This window comes from Schistocerca americana, chromosome 7 (genome assembly GCF_021461395.2).
Source record: "Schistocerca americana isolate TAMUIC-IGC-003095 chromosome 7, iqSchAmer2.1, whole genome shotgun sequence".
Classification (NCBI taxonomy): domain Eukaryota; kingdom Metazoa; phylum Arthropoda; class Insecta; order Orthoptera; family Acrididae; genus Schistocerca; species Schistocerca americana.
Window position 1 is genome coordinate 530805482 of NC_060125.1, and position 6423 is coordinate 530811904.

Consider the following 6423-nt stretch of genomic DNA (forward strand, 5'->3'; position numbering starts at 1 on the left):
CGTCAGTAGCACGTCATCTTCGTGGTGTAGCAATTTTAATGGCCAGTAGTGTACTTGTGTACAGTTTAGGCACGTGGACGTAAAATATTTAATCTTCGCCCATGTGTTTATGTGAATTGTGCACTATTCGAATTAAAAGTTCCATTTACTTCGATATTGTTTTATTCCCCAGGCATCTTATTTGGCGAGCGTGACTTCTTTGCTAAAGAAGTGGTGATTTATTACTTGACAAACTGAATGACTTAGAATAAACAGTGCAGCAAGTGATGTCAGACACACTGCGTGTGGCACGGAGCAAGCGGCTTGGACTGCAGCGATACTACTCGTCTCAGAGCAGTTAATACAGCCTACTACATGCTACGTCACCTGTGACGCAGCCAACACCTAGGAACAATGAGAGCGGTAGTACTAAGGTACTGCTTCACGTCAACGTGATGACCCAGGAGGTACTGTGATGTCATGAACACAAACGCCGCAGAGCAGATGGCTGTGTAATGTAAGTGCAATACAGCGCAACAGTCTCCCGTACAATTTAAGTACCGGAGCGTAGCTGACAGGTAATGTAGACTTTGATCTGATAATTTCTGGAGATGCCAACGGTACTCAATAAATATAGTGACAGCAGCTTATTATTTGGTACTAAACCTTTGCTCTCATTAATCAATAACTTATTTGTCGTCTCCCAGTTTTTCTGTAGTATTTCATGATAATTTGTTAATACAGTGCTAAATCAGAGTTGAATCCACTGTATACTTTTAAAATAAGTTTTTTGCTGTGACAGTTGATTGTATGTGTGTCACGTGTGATTCTCAGCACTGAATACAGCATTGAACTGAAAACTGCCTTGCAAAAAAATGGCTCAGAGCACTATGGGACTTAACTGCTGAGGTCATCAGTCCCCTAGAACTTAGAACTACTTAAACCTAACTAACCTAAGGACATCACACACATCCATGCCCGAGGCAGGATTCGAACCTGCGACCCTACCGGTCGCGCCGTTCCAGCGCCTAGAACCGCTCGGTCAAACTGCGTTGCAATTTGATTTACTGTTCTGTTTCGTTTACATTAGAAAAGAGTAATTTTGACTCAATTTCCCAATTATATTTCCTGCTCGTGTAGTATACTTTAGTTAATGAAGCCAAACAATGAGATCAGTCTGGCTGCAATGGCCAGGAGAATAGATACATACTCACAGGGAGAACAATCCGATCGAGATGAAAACTGAAGCAGGCAGCTGTAAGATGTCGAGAGATTCTGGTAGATGGGTGCGTACTTGTCAGCAGAAAAGGAACTGTGTGCTAAGACTTTATTGGCGCTCAACGACGTTATCAGCGCCCAGTAGACAGGGAAAGTTCAGGTGCTGAATAGTTACGTGTCTTAGATACACCCAGACAAGAAATGTATAAGTCTGAATCTGACAAATTCACGTCTTCGTTGGAAATCTTGAAGCAGGGATTTACGGAAAATAAGCGAATCAGTGGACAGCTCACTAATAAAATAGAACAGAATAATAAACAAGTAGAACGGAGTAACAAGTATCTTACTGCAAAGACTGATGAAACGAATAAAGCTATAAAGAAGGTGGGTGATGAGAATAGTCAACAGACAGACTTGTTCACGGCTCGGTTAGATCAACAGGTCAAAGAGTATGCGAAATGTTTTGAGAAGACTGAATATGAAATTGGTGAAGTACGAAAGGGACTCAGAGGAAAATTGCTGTTTATGACGAGTACTTGGAGAGACTGGATAGGAAAATCCAGGAGTGTAAACGTAGGATGTAAGCGACTGTACTGAACCAAGACACTTACACACCTCGTGGAGCAGGTGTACGAAAGGTAGTCAAGACACGATCGCTTGTTCGAAATATTAATCAGAAGGTTGGGAAAGGGTGAAAAATGAAGTACAATCATTATTACGCGCCATGAACGTAACAAGGGCGGGTCAACATAACAAAGGACGAAGTCTTCCCCAGTATCTGGAATTATAGAAAATCTTATCCAAACGAAAGATAGCATCTGAGGGACAACTTAGATCAGGTTAAAGGTGAGCTATCTAAACTGTGAGATGAACAGCAGAAGTTACACTTTGTTGCATCGAGAATGGAGGGTGAAGCTGGAACGTGGGGGTGAGGATTGGAGGAAAATGCGAGACACATACTGTATTTGAAAAGGAGTCTTTAAGAAAATACTGGTCCATGTGAAAACAGAATCTCGGGTGAAATAGTTTGTACCAAGGAGAAAATTTGATAAAGGATATGACAAAAACTAAATAAATTTTTCGAAGACCACTACGAAAGAAACATGTATTCAGACTAACCAATCGAAATGAAGGCGATATAGTCTTTGGTCATATGTAAACTGCTGGTAGCTTTCAGGAAAAATCGTTGGCTAGCCCCAGTGACGATGTAGAAGTGATAAAGTCAGCTTTGGGACAACTAGCTGCTTTGTATGAATGACAAGGAAGTCCGCATATGAAGATGGCATCTGTTCTTTCGGACATGTCCGAAAGAACAGATGCCATCTCCATATCGTTAAGGCTAACCGGCTGATGACTCTCTTCAGTACGGATGCACAGGAATTGCCTGAACTCTTACGGGACTCGGTGGATTGTCTGCCGTGAGTAATTGGTAGAATGGCAGGGGCACTACGAATGTAGTGTGTGGACTATAAGTTGAGAATGTGGGTCTCACAGGGAGCGTGCCAGCGATAAATCCCTGCAGTCGCACTATCCTCTGTGCCCTCGGTGGCTCAGATGGATAGAGCGTCTGCCGTGTAAGCAGGAGATTTCGGGTTCGAGTCCCGGTCGGGGCACACATTTTCAACTGTCCTCGTTGACGTATATCAACGCCTGTCACCAGCTAATGGTGTTGATTTAATTGTAATTTCAGGAAGTCCGGAATCCGAGTACGATAGAGAACCAAGAAGCAACGACGAATGGAAAGATGGTACACGATGAGTAATGACAGAGTATATAATAGCCAGCGCTGGAATCGAGAGGATGACAGAAGAGTGAACGAAGTTTTTGAGGTGGAGGAGGCTACCACTGACAGCACGTGACACTGACGGCACGGGCTCCGCAACACACAGTACATAACAGTAGAAGAGGTAGAGTCGGACGACACGGAACGGAATGAAAGCAACGAGTCTGACGTGCAACACCGTGATGAAGCAGAAGGAAACTAGATCGGTATCCTGATGTGGTCCCGTCAGGAACAGCTGGCGTAGATTCATGGTTATGTCAATATGTAAAATAGAAGATACCACTGATCCGATTGACGATTTGATGTGATAAAATAGCGAAGAGCCTGACGAAATTATGCAGCCTAGTAGAAGCGGATGTATTTGGAACTTGGACAGATGGTTTGGTCGACTCAGTAAGTCAATGATGAATCGCTGGAGCTGGATACGAAGTGGTTTGATCAGGAAAGTAGGATACAAAACTCTCCAATGCACCGAATATCCGTTACAGGTGCTGTGGGTCAAAGAGCGAGGTAGTTAAAGGGCAAATCTGAATTATAGTGCCTTTAAATATAAAATTTACAATGTATCGGCACTTGTCGTGCTTGGATAGCATTGTGCATAATCTCAGGCATTGAATGTTTAACTGATCAAAAAGGTCGCCTGAATTTGGAAAGAGGTTGTGTCGATGTGCAAAAGGAAATCTTATTGATTTTAAAGGAAGAATTAATGTTAGGGAAGTAGAAGGAGCTACTAAGTTGTGTTGTTTATGTAATCTGCAATTAACTCCACAGAATACCGCAGAGGTAGACTCGGAAGCTTTATGCCAGAAGAGACCGGCCGCAGTGACCGAGCAGTTCTAGGCACTTCAGTCTTGAACCGCGCTTCTGCTACAGTTGCAGGTTCGAATCCTGCCTCGGGCATGGATGTGTGTGGTTCCTTAGGTTAGTTAGGTTTAAGTAGTTCTAAGTCTAGGGACTGATGACCTCAGATGTTAAGTGTGCTTAGAGCCATTTGAACTATATGCCAGAAGAAATGGAGATGGGAAGACAAGGCAGACATAGGTGAAATTGAACTTGCAGTTGAGCATAAACTCAATTCCCTAGAGCGACGAAACAGGGTAGAAATGAAAGATCTTTAGATCCTGAGGAGGCGTAAGCAGGTTTTCTCGTAGGAGCCAGCGGTGACAATAATGTTAGAATGCAAGTTGCGGGTGGGAGAAAATGAAACATTTTTTGTGCTGTTGTAGAAAAACGAAATGGTGATGTCAGAATAGCGTTTGACGCACTTAGTGAAGCAGGTAATAATTCTACACAGGGACAGAACCGAAAATTTAGAAGAATTACTCCAGAAGTTTAATGGGGCAAGAGTGTTCAATGATGATGATGATGATTAGTGTTTTAGGGCGCACAACAAGAGTGTTCAATAGTATCATCCTGAGATCAGGATATTGGCATATTGTCTTGTACAAGTATCCCAAGAAACACACAGCATTCTTGTATGGAGGAAGGAGCTACCAGTACTGTCTACTACCGTTTGGTCCGAATGTTTCTGACTCAGCTTTCGTAAGGCCGTTGGTTCTCGGTCACCAGCTAACTAAAAAGGTGCCAACGTATGTAAATAACATTTCAACTGCAACCCAGACATGGAGAGAATGTGTGAAGATAACTGAAGAGGTGCTTACGACTTTTGAATAGGGGGTGTAACAGCAAACTTAGTGAAGTTGGAATTTGGAAAGGATGAAATGAAGTTTCTCGATCATGTTATTAATGGTCAAGGAAGCAAATCAAACAACGCAGAATTATAAGTAGATACATATTTTTCCAGCATCTCTTGTAAAAGCAGTTTAGATGATTTCTTGGGCTGTCAGGATGGTATGGGAAGTCCATCGGTGGTCAGTCACTTAGCAACTCGCATGTATTGAACTTACTGAAAAATAAGGCGTTATGGCAATGCACTAAGAAGTAAATTTCCTTTAATTTACGTCTACGGTCACAAACTTTTTGTTAACAAATTACCGGGTTCGGTCTTTACTGACCATCATCAGATCTGATGATGGTCATTACAGACCGAAACCGGTAATCTGTTAACAAAAAGTTTGTGACCATTGACATAAATTAAAGGAAACTTATTACATATACGGGTCACTGTCTTTTCGCGACAAGGTCGCAGCTTGTGGCACTGAGAAATACCAAAGAACAGGCTGTTACCGACAACATAACGACCGCGGCATTTGTGAGCAGGGTTATGACTAAATGGGAGTGGCATTATACCATAACAGAGAGGCACTTGCAATCCTGGGGCGATTCAAAAACTTAAATATTATTTATCAGGCAGAGTCGTTAAGTTGCAATGGTCCATAAGCCATTGTCTTTCCTGCTCGAAAGCAAATTACATCACAGCCACTTCACTGTACGGTCAATCGCCTTGCAATAAGATTAGTTAACTCTTGTTTACCGACCTGAGACCCAAAACCTCATACCTGATGGCCTTGTGGGGATGCCACAGGGAATAGACGATGTCACTGTAATAGTCCACAAGGAAAGGAGATGTCACTGTAATAGTCCAAAAGGAAAGGAACTGAGCACTAATTTGATAAAGGAAGCTCAGTGTGTATCATATGTGATGAAGTTACTAAAGAATTTTCAAAGGGAATAACATGTGAATCTGGCATTGGAGAGTGTTGAAGTGAAATACTCTGTGGTCTTGCAGAGGAAGAGAGATTGAGAAAATTACATCTAATTCATCGGAACATTCTTTGTCGGCATGTGAATGAGTCTGGAGACTATGTATTCTAGAACATGTAACTGAAAAGTATGTGTGGTATTTGCACCTTAGTAATGCGTATTAGAAAAATGTGTAGAGAAGCTCAATAGGGAGTGTATACTCTTCAGAACAGAGAATGATTCTCAAGATTCTCTTCAGATGTTATGTCTGTCAGAAGGCGAAGCAACTACCATCAAACACTAAAGACCTATGCACAGTATGATACCAAAAGGCATCAAGGATATCGTGGCCATCGATTTACCCTACCAAAATGTTGTGGTAATATCACGCAATTTTCTGTGGTTCTAGAAGTGTGTTCGAGGTACGTCAATTTCTGTATGCCAAGAAGAAGAAGAAGATGATGATGATGTTTGGTTTGTGGGGCGCTCAACTGCGTGGTTATCAGCGCCCGTGCAAATTCCCAACCTTTGCTCAGTTCAATCTCATCACTTTCATGTGTGATGAAATGATGAGGACAACACAAACACCCAGTCATCTCGAGGCAGGTGAAAATCGCTGACCCTGCCGGGAATGCCAAGAAGAGCAGACAGCACGATGATGTTATCAGACTGGAGAACCATTACTTCACAAACGTATATAAGCCATGGTCCACAATTTATTTCAAGAGAGTGGAAGAAATGTTACAGAGGAACACCATCGAACAAGTATTAATAGCTAAGTATCAGTCAGGCTCTAAACC

At 42.3% G+C, this 6423-nt stretch overlaps 1 non-coding gene across 1 annotated transcript; it reads left to right on the top strand.

Moving 5' to 3' along the window:
- Positions 1–2735: 2735 nt before the first annotated feature.
- On the top strand, positions 2736–2810 carry Trnat-ugu. Its single transcript has one exon. It is a non-coding gene; the product is annotated as a tRNA-Thr (tRNA).
- Positions 2811–6423: the final 3613 nt, after the last annotated feature.